The sequence below is a fragment of the Mesoplodon mirus genome (assembly GCF_964341445.2).
Source record: "Mesoplodon mirus genome assembly, chromosome: 1".
NCBI lineage: Eukaryota > Metazoa > Chordata > Mammalia > Artiodactyla > Ziphiidae > Mesoplodon > Mesoplodon mirus.
In genome coordinates, this window is record NC_138976.1 from 202,053,836 (window position 1) to 202,068,856 (window position 15,021).

Below are 15,021 nucleotides of genomic sequence, written 5' to 3' on the forward strand. Positions count from 1 at the left end.
GCAGGTCGACTCTCAAGCCCTGTGCCACCAGGGAAGCCCTATAACACTTTATATAGCTGAGAATTCATCGATCAGGATTTTCACTCTCATTGGAATCCACTACTTGCCTACGACAAATCGGACACGTAGAGTTCTCAGACAGCCAGCGATCAATGCAGTGAATGTGATATTCATGGGAGCAAGGTAGTATGCGAAGCTTGCTCTTTTCTGTGTACTCTGTAAGGCAAATGCTACAGGCTTTTAGTGCATCATTTTCACCAAAAGATCTTACAGCCAAGCTGTCAATCTGTGCTTTGGTGAGTCCTGTAGTTTGCAGATTATGGGAGGACCCAGAGTCACTTTCATCATATATTATTAGGCTAATTTGTCTAACCCCTTGGCTGGTCTCTGATGATAAGTTTGTTTCTTCAATGCCTTCAAACATCAGTGATCTAATTCCTGAATTTTCATCACTTGAGCTGGAACCAGAAATAGGACTAGAACTGGCACTAGACGTACAATTGGGGCTTGAATGCCAACTCAGTGTGGAACTTGAATGGGTATCATAGCTAGCATTTGAATCAGAACCAAATATACCACTACTACTACCATTAGGTGACTCTAGCCATTCCATGTTTTGACTTGGAGGTGAGACACTATGCTCTAAATTACTGTCACTCTTCATAAGGTTATTTGAGTTACTAAATTCTGTCATTGTCTGCCTTAACGTGCTCTGAGTTGGAACAGATGTTGTATCATTTAAGCTAGTATTTAACATTCTGCAAACGGGATTTCTAATGGTATTGACATAAGCTCTCACACCTGCCTGCTCAGAATGTGAATACATATGCCTCAGTCCTCGTTCACTTTCAGAAGTGACAGTGTTGTTTGGTGTCTCAGATGTTAACTGAGTTCTACTAGCTCTGCTGTCTCTCTGAGAATATGCTCCAGAATGAACTTGTCCTACTTCAAGATTGAAGGGTATGGTTGGATATATTTCCCTCATTCCCCAAGATTCACCACTGCTGGTTGTATCTGGAGAATTTTCTCCATGAACGGCATTCCTTGTTCTAGAAGTTTCAATAAGACCGCTATTTTGCAACTCAAATCCAGTCATTTGCTGTCTCAATATTTCTTGGTGCTCAGTTCTAGAAAATCTCGCATTCTCACTTAGCAGAGGCTGCTCAAAATTCTGAGAGGGTATACTATGATTAAGTCTTTGTACAATTTCCCTAAGTGAACGTGGAGGCGACCAACTTTCAACTCTTGCTCTGGTTCTCCGATACTCTGGACTCCTACTTCTTGCTCGTCTCTGACTTCTGGTAGGTGGGAATTCCATTAATGTTTCAGTTGTATCTTGTTCAGGCATAGATGGTCTTGTAAATATTGATTCAGATTGTGGACTTTCCACTTGCCTTTGGCTGTCTTCCATATTTTCTCTTCTGGGAAGTCTTGCAGATGCTACATATTCATTCTCTGGATTTGGACTCCCATTATCAAGGTTAGCATTTATTTCTAAACTGAATATGAACTGATCACTTTTAGGATTAATTTGGCTCTCTTCTCTCCAAGATTAGTTTTCTCTTTGTCCACTTGTCATATTTTCAGTTTGTCCAGAACAGTTAAGCCAGTCTATTAGAGAGTCACCACTAGACACGTCATCTGAAGAGTCTCCTCTGTCTGTTAACAAAAAAAATGGGGAGGGTGCATAAAAGAACTACCAAAATTAGATCCATCATAAAATAGCACTCTGAAACTTTGTTTCAAAAACAAAAAATGAGAACTTAAATACTCAGATGTTTTAAACTGATTTCACATTTATAGAGTTAATATTTTATAAACTGCACTGTGTAGATTTATAAGTAAAGGTAGAAAAGTTTCGATTCCATCCAAAAAGAGTGAGCTAATCCTAGATAAACTTAGAGAACTTTTTAAAAAGGGAATCCGGAGGAAGTCTATGTTTCAGTATTTCATCATATACACAGCCCTGTGTACCACTGTCAGAGGAATGTCAAGATACATTTTTTTCTCTCCACTGTCTAAACACTAATGCAATTAAACAAGGTAAACACCAGTTAAGGTACAATGCTAGTAGTTTAGTTCAATTTACATTATTGTCTAATTTTCATTAGTCTCCAACATGACTACTTGTAGGCTCTTCACTTATGTGCTTTTGATAATAGATAAGCTGTTTTAAAATATAAGGTTATTGCCCAAACATAAACAAGTTTTATAGGTTTAAAAGTGTTTGCATTTTGAATACTTCTTAATGTTACCAAGATATTTAATTGACATTAAATTGAAGGTCAGATCAAATGAATAGACTGAACCTAGCATGGTACATATAAGACCATATTCAAGAGCCAAAGTATTATAGTATCTTCTTCATTAGACAGCAAAATCCTCTACTTCACACTGGAAGGGAAGGCACCAGACCTGAGGTCCGAGCAGGGTTTCTCAGCCTTAGCACTATTGACATTTTGGTGCTGGACAATTCTTTGTTTTGGGGAGCTATCCTGTGCATTGTGGGATCTTTGGCAGCATCCCTGGCCTCTGCCCACTAGATGCTAGTAACACCCATGCCTCCCCTGTGACAACCAAAAATATCTCTAGACATTGTCAAATGTCCCCAGGTGTTGAAGAGAGCACAATTGTCCCCAGTGGAGAATATTTCTGTTTGCTTTTTTTACATGTCTATGTAGAAAAAATAATTCAGGAAGTAGGAGGGACTTTCAGTTGAGGTCGAAAACCAAGAAAAATACAAATAGGCTACTTTGCACTGTTTCCCAATTAAAACAACCCAGATGTGAATCAGGAAAACAAACAAACAGACCTTGACATGCTCACCAAAAATCAAGTAAATGCCAGTTCTTTTTATGAGAAGTTACTTACCAAATTAATGTAAGTCACTTCTGTATAATTTACTATTTACTATTATGAAGTTACTATTTCCTATTATGAAGTTCCTTATTCATCCCATCCGATTCCCTCCAAAAGCAGAATATACCTGTATTTTCATCTGAGTCTTGTGGGGCGTTTTCTTTAATTAGCTGAAGTCTTCTCAGCAACTCTTCTTCCGTACTTTCACCTGGAATGCCTAGAAGGTTGTTGTCTCTCATAAGTTCGTAATCTTCTTCACTCAGATTATTTACGAACCTGGAGAAATCTTCTTCCCGAACCAATCGGTCCGTTTGACTTATGTGTTGGGCCGAAACTCCATCTCCTTCATTGCTGGAATCCGAGTTTTCCACCTTAATAAACAAGTGGAAAATTATCTGAAATTCACGACGTGGTGTTGAAATTCACCAATGGTCGTTTCGTTTTCTTCGCTTTCTACTTCCTGCCAGAGTGTCCGGTTCCGACTCAGTCGGATGACCCTCCGCACAGATTCCTCCCTTCTCCCTTCCCGACTCAGTTCTGTGGCCCCTGGTGACGCAACAGTTGGGAGCCGCCTCTAGCCCAGAACTTGCTAGACGTTGCCTAGGCACCCATTATCTTCCCCGCTGTTACCGAGTAGGGACTGGATTCAGGTTAGGTTTCATTTCATTCAAAACCAGCCAATGTTACTGAGGGTTTATAGTGTACCAAGCACCGTGCTTCACCTCGTTTCACCCACAGGAGCCTATTCTCAGGTTTTCAGGCTCTGATATGCTCTATTTATTCGTTACATTCCATATGACTACCTTCTTCAAAATGCCATGCCAAAGTCAGCCTAGTTCAATGCAGCAATTCTCATTTTCAGGTGCCCAGGGACCTCCGCCTTTTCTCCTCATGAATTTCTCAAATCCTAGACTCTCACTAAGAAAGCCCACAATTTTTGATAATTTACCAGGGCCCTGGCTGAGTCTCTTTAGTGTGTCCTCTCCCTTTTAACTGTTAATGGCTTCATCTTGCATTATATGGTCCTTTAGTCTTGTTTCAAACAAACAAGAAACACCAAAACTTTGGCAGGCTTTTCTGCTCAGCCAGGGAATTCCTTCTCCACAAAAGCATCAGGTTCATTTTTGTCCTCCTTTCTCATAAATATTATAAATAGTACTTAAGCAAAACTAGCCAGAACATCACAGGAACTTTTAGGACAGATACATAATAGTTACTTTGTCTGCCACAGTGAGTACTGACTTTGCTGATTTTGTCGCATGTATCACCTGAAAGGCTTGGTGAAAATAAAGTAATGCTCATTTGCAATGCTATCTGGAGGAGACCTCTAATTCACTCTCAGTACACAGCTTAGAAGTTGAAGGAGCTGTGTAAATTCACAGTTGTTGTTTTGTTCACGGTCCACACCAGGCTTTCTTGTTTGTTCTCAAGGAGATGGAAGGATGGTAACTTTACTGGTGTGACAGTGAAGAATCTAAGTCTATGTCCTGCTTTTGACATTTGTTCCATGCCTTGTTTAACTTAAGCTAGAAAAATCAATCTTTCCCCTCTGAATCAAATCTCAGCAAGACTTTGGATGAGAACAGAATCCCCTAGACTACCCTGCCTCCTTTATGGACTTCTGAGTGTATTTGTTATCTTTTACTGAAGTTATTCTTTTCACAGGGGAACTCTGAGGTAAACTTGCATGCTGTGCCTCAATCAAAACTAGCAGTATTATGAAAATTCAGCGTGATTTGTACTCTTGATGCAGGAAACCCTAACAATCGTTAGTGTTCTTGAGAGTGATTGATTCAGTTTAATTCAATTCAATCAATTCAAGTGTCAAGTATGTTTAGCGTTTGTTAAATGTCAGTCATATTATCGGATATTAAGATACAAACATGAGTATATTTAAGAATCTGTTGTCATTAGAGTATAACAAACAATTGAGCTACACAGAGGTAAAATTACAGTTTTGAGGAGAAAGTGATTTGAGTGAGAGAGAAAATCGGTTTCACTGCATTTGGGTTTTAAAGGATGAATAGGAGTTTTCTAAGTGAATGAAAGGGGGAAATATTTTCAAAAGTGAGAACAGCAACTGCTAACACTCATAAAACAACAAGGATAGTAGATTTTAATTACTAAAAAAAGACATTAGTTAAATTGGCAGAGCAAGGTAAAAAAATGGAGACCTTTATGACATGTTTAGAAGTTGGACTTTATCATTAGTGCAATGGAAAGATGTTGAAGTCTTTAGACAGTTGATGGTCAAATTTGCAATTTAGAAATAATATTGATAGTAGTGTTGAGGATGAATATGAAGGGCAACAGTTCAGATGGGAGGGTCAGAAATAGATAGAGGGCAGCCTAGGCTAGTGATGATAAGAATCTGAATCAGGGCAAAGGAATATGATTAAAATGAAGGACTTTAACAGATCTCTAGGCAGCAGAACTGATTAAACCTAGTAATATGTGGGAAAGAGGGAAAAGTGGGGAGGGGGAATATATGAGGGAAAGGCAGGGGTCAGGATTACTTCGGTATTTCTGTCTTTGCTTAGTGGACAGTGGTACCAATAAGAAGTAACACCTGATTCTGAAGTTGTATGGTTTAGCTTAAGAGGGAGCATGATTGCTTATGATTAGAATAGTATGCAAGTTACCTGAAGATTCAGAAAGTCTTACAGTCATTCCAAATTTAGGTACAGAAGCACATGAACTAATAGCCCCGGATGTTTGGTGTTCCCTGTAGTTGGCTCTCAGTGTCAATGACTCTAGCTTCTTGAACTATTTGTTCCTGGTTATGTCCCAATTCTGGTGCAAGTAACAGGGTATAGGGATCATCATCCCAGAGACCTACTTATTGACCTTGATTATTTAAATAAAAGCCACGAATACAGCTGTGCTTTACACTTAGTTCTCTCATGTCTTGACTTTCCTTCTGAATATTGCAGTGTAGGTTCAGTAGTTTTTCCTCTGGATGGCAATATTGCTGCTTTGGCCTTTTTTCTATCCCTTGTCTTGATATCAGAAGTCTTCTGAAGATACTTTTTCTTCACTTCTCATTTCAGAGATGGGAGATGCATCAGGAAGTCCTGAGGTTGACTAGAGCATCACTCGAAGTTGAGTTGGAGGGGAAGAGGTTGAAGATGGAAAGCTGCTTACTTTCAAACAGAGTCAAGCACTTAAAAACTTGGCCAATCCATTGTTTATGATGTGGTGAAAAAACGGGGTGTGTGTGAGCAGATTTGGCTGTTCTTTTATCCTGGTTGTAATAATGGAGTTTTGTAATCAAGAGTTTTCTTTTACTGACTCTGTCCAAGGAAGCTTCTGAACAGATTCTATGACTCAAAGGGAGACTGAAAATAAGCAAGAAATAGCATTCTCCCTGAATATGGGTAAAAGGAGTTCCGTGGCTTTAGAACTGTAAGAAATGATCAAGACATATATTCCAGATACCTATTGCAGTATAACAAACCAGTCCAAAACGCAGTGGTAGATACAATAGAAACCATGCTGTTATAGTCAGGACTTTGTGAGCTAAGAATAAAGATAAAGAATACTGGGGATGGCTCATCTCTGCTCCATCATGACTGGGCCTCAGCTGTGGTGGCTTGAATGATTGGAGATAGATTAGACAACTTGACTGGTGTCATATGTCTGGGGCCTTGGTTCTGGCTAAGTTTTCTTTGAGTCACATCTTTTGGTGCTGAAATGTCCAACCAAGATGGCATCTTCATTCACAAATCTGGGGCTTGAGTTGGGCTGCACAGGCTGAAAAATTTGGGGCTGGCTTTCCCTGTGTCTCTGTCTTTCTCCATGAAATTTCTCGGTGTAGTTTTGGAGTCTTAGCCACCTGGATATCTCAGAATAGTTGAATTCTTACATAGTGAGTGGCTTTACCCAAAGTAAACATCTCAAGAGACTTGGCTGGAATCTGTAAGTCTTCCTATGACTTAACCTCACAAGTGCAAGAGCACCTTTTCTCTTGCATTCTGTTGATTGAATAAGCCACTGGATCAACCCATATTCAAGAAGAGGGACACCACATTCTACCTTTCAATAGAGAGATAACAAATATTTTATGGTTATATTTAATGTACTATAGCACATGATGAAAAAAATCTTATAATGATGACTTTTCAGTTGAAGTGGAAATTAATCTCTCCCTCTGTTTTCTGAATTGCATTATTCTCTGGGTAAAAATAAAAAAAGGGAGGACATAAAATCTGAAGTTCTTTGCATTCAGCCTGATTTTAAAGATACCCGATTAAGGATCTTTTTATTATGTAATAGTTTTCCCACATCAGAGACCATTGGTAATATTAAGAGCTATTTACTGAGCAACTGTAATTGCTAGACACTCTGCTTGTGTTTTAACTTATTTGATCTCAAGCCCCATGCAAGATAGGTATTACTATTCTCAGAGATAAAGGCATTGAGGCTGATGCAAATTAAGTGATTTTCTCAAAGTTACAGTAATAGATAATAGTTTAGATTCCAACAAGGTCTATAGGATGACTCTCCCTGTTTCGCTCTACTCTGTTATGTTTAATGAAAACACAATATCAGACATCATTACACAAACGTAGTAAAATCTCAGTTAAATGAGATGCTTGAATCATGTTTGATCATTTTCGTGTGCCATTTCAATTCTGCTTTGGAGTTAGTCTAGAATATCTTCGTTTTAACTTAATAAAGAGTAATTTTAAATCAAGAAGTAAACATAATTAAAGCTTGATAAGATATTTCATATATTTATGTCTTTTTCTTTCCCACCAGAAGGATGGGTTAAAAGCTTGAAAGCATTGATGCAGAAAAATGAATCTAAATATGCATGTCTCATGGAATCTACTGGAATTGGTTCTTTGACACAAATACTTGTTTTGAATCTAAACACGAAATTCTTGTTAATTGAAATCACACCCTTTCCACTTACATAGGCTTGACACTACTAATTAGTTTCATCTCTTCCTATGCTTACCTCTAATTATGGAAATAAAAACGTATTTATTTAGCAAGGTCTCATCCCTCTTATGATTTCCTTTCTTCCCGGTTCTGCTCGGATTTAGACTTTTGATAGCTTTTCTATTAGTGCCGTGTCAGTGGATAGTTTGCTTCTATGCTTTCTCTAGTTTTGAGCCATTTTACACACATTCTCTGAGGCATGCTCCAGGTCTGTTATTCACAAGCAAGTTAGTTCATATTTCCGCACATTTGTTTATCTGTAAAGTCTTACGTCCTAGATTATTGTAATAAATAAATAAGCTTACATATACATAAATAATATTCTGTTTGTTACCTATATAGATATATTTAAAGATGAATTTTATGGTTCCAAGGATGAAACGGATATCAGGTTTGTTTCTCAAAACAAATGAACACAGAGAACACAAAATGAATAAGCAACACAAAAGCTCACAATATATGAGCAAAACCAAATTAAGCAGGCCTGCCGTATACAGATTCACAGGTTGTGCCCTCTAAAATTCCCAGGGGGCACCATTCATGTAAAGAAGAAAGTGAATGACACTCCTATAAATATGCAGTGCACCACCTGTACAACTGAACATGCAGACCCTGAAAATGAGCTTTAATGCTATCTTCTGCCTTCCTTCGACCCAGTAGGGAGAAGAGAAGAGGATAATGAACTCAGGGAGAGTAAATAGTTACTTTATTACTTGTTCTTCTCCAGGCCTAGAATTTTATATGCTCCTATTGAAGGGAGGTTGGTGATTTTGTTCAGTAGCCTGCAGACACAGGGAGGTGCACCGCCTCTTTCACCAAGTATTTACACCAGTAGGTGTAACCACAATGGCAGCGTGTGGTGCGGGTAAAAATGGTCACCTCACATCTCTGTCATGTCGACTCTCCCTTTTATGGTGCTAATTGGGTGTTGTAGTCGCTCTTATGGAGAGTCACTGAATGGTCAGTCTGGGTTGCCTATTCAAAGAAACTCACCACATTTTCAAATTACTTTACAAAAAGGCCCCTACATTTCAGGCATACCATTTTGCTTAAATTCAAACTACTGTACTATAATCAAGTTGCCTCTCTTGCTTAAGTCTTAATATCCACAAACCTCAACAAATTCAATGGACAGTAGGTTGACCAAAGGGTGAAAGTTTTTTAAAAAGTAGCATTTGTATTGGGAGCAGAGTTTGGGTTTCCTTATGGTCGGGTTTCCTGGGGCCTCTTTAATATTCAGGCTAAATGCAAGCTCTTATCCACACTATTAGAATGCATCCTCTATCTTCAAACACATTTGACAACTTATTGCATATAGAATAAAGTAAAATGTGTAGTAAGTCCTTACAAAAATCACTCTAGATTTGCCAACATTACTACATTTTCATCTTTCAAACTTCAGTTTAAATGTCACTTCCATGGAAAGGTCTTCCTGACCAGTTTATCTAAAATAAAATTGTGCATGTCATGCTCTGTCACAGACGCTTATCTCTTCCTCCAATAAACTGTATACTATAAGAATCGTGATCTTTATAACTCAACCTGTGTTTTCCATCTATTCAGTTCCTTAAAGTAGACACTAAATGAATATGCGTTGGAGAGTGAAATAAGTAAAGTAAGGAAGAAAGGCCAGAGGGAAGAACGGAGGAAGGAAGGACAAAGATTCTCTCTCTGTCTTTTTTCATTATGGCTGCTGTAACAAAATGCCACAGACTGGGTAGCTTATAAACAACAGAACTTTATTTTGTAATGTTATGGAGGCCTGAAGTCCAAGATCAAGATAGCAGCATTGTCTCATTCTGGTGAAAGCCCTCTTCCTGATTCATAGCCAGAAACTTCTTGCTGTGTCCTCACATGGTGGAAGGGGGCTAGTGAGCTCTCTGGAGCCTCTTTTAAAAGACATTGATCCCATTCATGAAGGAATTTGTGGAATCTAAAAAATACAACCAACAAGTGAATATAACGAGAAAGAAACAGACTTACAGATGTGGTGAACAAACTGGTGGTTACCTGTGGGGAGAGGGAAGGGGAGAGGGTAGGGGATTAAGAGGTACAAACTATTATGTATAAAATAAGCTACAAGGATATACTGTACAGCACAGGGACTATAGCTAATATTTTATGATAACTATAAATGGAGTATAACCTTTAAAAATCGCAAATGACTATATTGTACAGCTGTAGCTTATATTGTATACCAACTATATGTCAATGAAAATAATAATAATAGTCACAAAAAATCTGAAATAAAAGGCATTAATCCCATTCATGAGGGTGCCACCCTCATGACCTAATCACCTTCCAAGGGCTCCACCTCCTAATACCACCAATTTGGGGGGTTAGGATTTCAACATATACATTTGGAGGGAACATAAATATTCAGACCATAGCACTCTTCTTTGACCAAACGTGAGTCAGCCTTCTCTGAGTCCTCTTTCTAACTAGTCCCTGACCTTAGGCTCTGTCCTTGGCCCATTTAGACTAGTATTAGCATGAATTCTGGTGGGTCAGTTTAGCAAAAATCCTCTACCCTTGATATATGATCAAACTCTTTATCCCTCACCCTTCATGTCTTATCATCCTAGCCTGACTACAGAAAAAACTTCTGTCAAATTGATTTAGCCAGAATTCTCCTTACCCCTGATGTTTCCTCTTAGTAATTTTCTACTGACCCCCACCCTGCTCCTTGCCTTTATATCTCTACTTGTTCTTATTATATTAGGAGTTGAGCCCCGTCTCCCTCTCCTACTACACAGCCCCTCTGTAGTAGTCTCCCTGACTTATCCTTGCTATCTTTAACATGTATCAAGTATACTTGTTTTCTTCAATACCTTCAAGGCTTTCCTTACCTACATCTCTCTGCATGTGCTGTCACTTTTTCCATGCCTTTGTTCACATTGTAGTCTGTGCTTGCGATGCCCTACCCTTTATGCCCTAGTTCATATCAAACCTCTCTGTAATATCTGTACCCTTCTAGTCCTGTATTAAATACACTGCCCTTCAAGATGGCCTGTAAAACGCCTGTTTGCATAAATATTTGCCATTTTTCACCTTCCTGTTTCCTCTTAGACTCTTAAATAGAACAATGTGTGCACTTGCCTTCTACTAGATTGTAAACTGTAGTGATGCAAGAAGTAGGCATCATTATGTGCCCCTCTAATGCCTAACACCAAATGTTATGCACAGTTAGAAACTCAATAAATACCTGATTAGTTGAACTATGGTCCTACTATATAGTGAAAAATTCAAAGGCTATTGAATTGGACTCTGATCTCCCCCGCTCATGAGCTGTGTGACATTGGGTAAGTTATTTAATCTCTCAGTTTTAGTTTCATTATTTGTAAAAGGCAATGATAACTAAATGGGTTGTGGTAAACTTTAGTGACATTCTATGTAAAATAAAGTAAATGTGATACTATATGTAAAGGTGTCTCCTGCTTGAGGTCAGGAATCCATTTGTAAAAATCAAGCCATTTTTGTTCAAATGTAACCAGGAAAAAATTTCCTATTATTTTAATGGAAACCTTTAATATGTTTTATATGTTAGCCCAACAACCCCAACAAATTTCCTGAAACGCAATGAAACAAAAGAAACAAAAAATTGTTATAATATAGATATTTAAAATCATCATATCCTAACCACTTAATAATTAATATGGTTTTAACAAACATTGCTTTGCAGTAACATGGCCTCTCTTAACCCCAGTAACATCAGAGTTGCACATCCTCTTCTGTGACACTTTGAAGGCTTTTCAAAATGTCTACACAGGAGTCTGAAGTTTTACCCAATGTATTTGGAATGTAACTCAAGATTTTCTCCAACCACTGTGTTCTTATAAAAGTTACCTTGAGGGCCTCCCTGGTGGCGCAGTGGTTGAGAGTCCGCCTGCTGATGCAGGGGATACGGGTTTGTGCCCCAGTCTGGGAGGATCCCATATGCTGCGGAGCGGCTGGGCCCGTGAGCCATGGCCGCTGGGCCGGCGCATCCGGAGCCTGTGCTCCGCAACGGGAGAGGCCACAACAGTGAGAGGCCCGCATACCGCAAAAAAAAAAAATAAAAAATAAAAAAGTTACCTTGAGTTTGCAGATGCAAATATGTTTTATTGCTGTATAATCACTGGCTGAAGAATATTTGATTGAGAACTAATTAAATTCTCTGTAGTGTAAGTATTAAAGCAAAGAGCTCTTCTAACAGGGAAGTAATAGGAGATATTTTGTGTGTTATATCTTCATATAGGATTGCTAAACTGTGTTGTTCTTAATAAATGTTATTTTCTAACTTCCTTCCATTATGAATCAAATTAATTCTAAACCCAAGATTTAAGTTAGTCTTCATTTCTCAAATTCAGTTAAAACATTCATTTTTGGGGTTTTAAGAATTTAATTCAGTTATGCAAAAATTTATCTAGGTGTTTATTTTATTTTTTATTTTTTATTTAATTTAATTTTTTCTTGAAGTATAGTTGTTTACAATATTGTATAAGTTTCTGGTGTACAGCAAAGTGATTCAGTTATGTATGTATATATATATATATATACATATATATACATATATATTCTTTTTCAGATTCTTTACCCTTATAGGTTATTACAAAATATTGCATATAGTTCCCTATGCTATACAGGAAGTCCTTGTTGGTTATCGATTTTATATGTAGTCGTGTTTATATGTTAATCCCAAACTCCTAATTTATCCCTCACCCCCTTCCCCTTTGCTAACCATAAGTTTGTTTTCTATGTCTGTGAGTCTTTCTGTTTCATATATAAGTTCATTTGTATAATTTTTTTTAGATTCCACATATAAGTGATATCATATTATATTTGTCTTTCTGTGTCTGGCTTACTTCACTTAGTATGATAGGTCCATACATGTTGCTGCAAATGGCATTATTTCATTCTTCTTTATGGCTGAGTAATATTCCATTGTGTGTATGTGTGTGTGTGTGTATGTGTGTGTGTGTATATATATATATATATATATATATATATATATATATATATATATATATATATATATATGGAACACATCTTCTTTATCCATTCATCTGTTGGTGGGCATTTAGGTTGCTTCCATGTCTTGGCTATTGTAAATAGTGTTAGAGTGAACTTTGGGGTGCATGTATCTTTTCAAATTATGATTTTCTCCTAGGGCTTTATTGATAATGACATACACTCTAGCCCACCTACCTCACTTATATTTCCATATATCCTGAGTGAGTCAGTCTCTTTTTTTCTTGGCTTTTTAAGAAATCTGGATGCTTTCTAGATAATAGCTATCTCCATATGCACATCTGAACCATTTGCATGGTTTCTTTGTAAGTTTATTATTAGGGAAGCTTAGAATAATTTCATAACAACATAGAAAGTGATTGTATACAAACTTTATTTTAACTGTGGACTACCCCCACTCCTACCCCAAATACTCATAGACTGAAAGGTCATCAGAGATGAGCTTGTCTTTGGGAATTGGAGCATGGAAATCAGAGAAAGGAAGGAAATCACGGAACTACTTCAGTTGGAGATGAAGGAGTGGGTAAATGCCCTTTTCTTGGAAAAAAGATGAATTTCCTACTAGAGGAGAAATCTCTTAAAATATTCAGCTGCGCCAGTGATTAACTCTGTTGCAAATTTAGTTGCATTCGGCAGGTACTGCAGGGAACAACTAGTGTGTATGCCTTGGCATAGTAAAAAAAATTATGTAGACAGAAAGTATATATCATTTATCTAGTTATTGAATAGCCTGAAATATAGAGCAGTCGAATACTATTTGTAATTTGCGTGAGTGTGTGTGTGTGTGAGAGTGAGCAAAGCTGTGTTTGACACTAACATCCATTTTTCCTGACTTAAGAACAATATTTTAATAGATAATTGTTGTTTAAAGAACTGATTGATGCCAGACAGGAAGCTCCCCTCATATTGATTATGTGTAAAAATGCCTAGGAGGGCTTGGGACTGACAGAAACCATCAGTAAACTTCAAAACTCAAACGAGAATTTAGTTGACAGCAGGGTGTTCAGTACAGAAAATAGTTTCAGCACTGACACTGTCTTCTAAGGATCAGTATCTATCCATCTGTATAACAGATATCTTTCTGAAAGACAGTGTGGTATGGTGGAATGAAAACTGAACTTGTAATTGGAATATGGGGATTAGGTTCCAGCTGAGTTCTTTCTCCTGGTGCTATATTGGAGAGTTACACCTCTAAGAATAACATTCTTTGTTTTTAAACTATATGTCTAAGGATCTTTTGGGCTCTATATTTCTATGAAACTCTGATCCTATTTTATCATTGTAGGGTTACTGTGTGTTGGAAGATAGCTAGATAGATCAATGGATGCATGTATGGGTGGGTGGAAAGATAAGTGAGTACATACACACACATATACATATACATACATCTGTATGCACAATATATACATATAAAATATATACTTATATATATAGGACTATATATGTGTGTGTGTAACACCTACAGGTTATTTCCATGCATATGTGTCTACATAGAGTGACATCACAAATTCTGGCCATGGTTTTCCTTTTCATTGGCAAATATGACAATAAATCATCTATCATCTATTATTAAAGAGGTAAGACCTCTTAACAGCAAATGGGTCTTGAAAGAGATTTTAACATTGTGAAAGATACATTAAAATAATCCACAAATATTCATATGCATGTATTGTGAAAATGCTTCTTAGTGGATACAAATGTAAAAGGTGAATAATAAAAGTATCATAAATTCTTTATTCTTCATCGATAAAGAATTCCAATATTGAAAATTTATTGGGCAGTACTAAATAAGTGAGTATCAGGAGTCTGATCTTGCCAAAATCATAACTTTAACTTTTGATGTATAGTATAAATACTATTAGCAGAAACATATTTTTCTAGCAATGACCTTAATAAAAATAAAGCTCCTGTAAATAACACACAGTGAAATCTACATTTTACTCCGTTAATCAACATGTTTAGGTTCATGGGACACTAAAGACCACAGTCATCAATATTACAGAGCATTTTATTAAGTATACATTATTACACCGTAAGTGGGTAGACATTTAGATCTGTATTCTACACAGACTGAGTGCATTTCTGCGGCATAGTTGTCTTTAGTTGAGTGGAATAGGCCCATCGGTGAGAGGTCACAAGTAATCAGCTATCTATATATACTTGGAAGTTTAGAAATAGTTGAGTTTATTTATTTATTTTACTTTA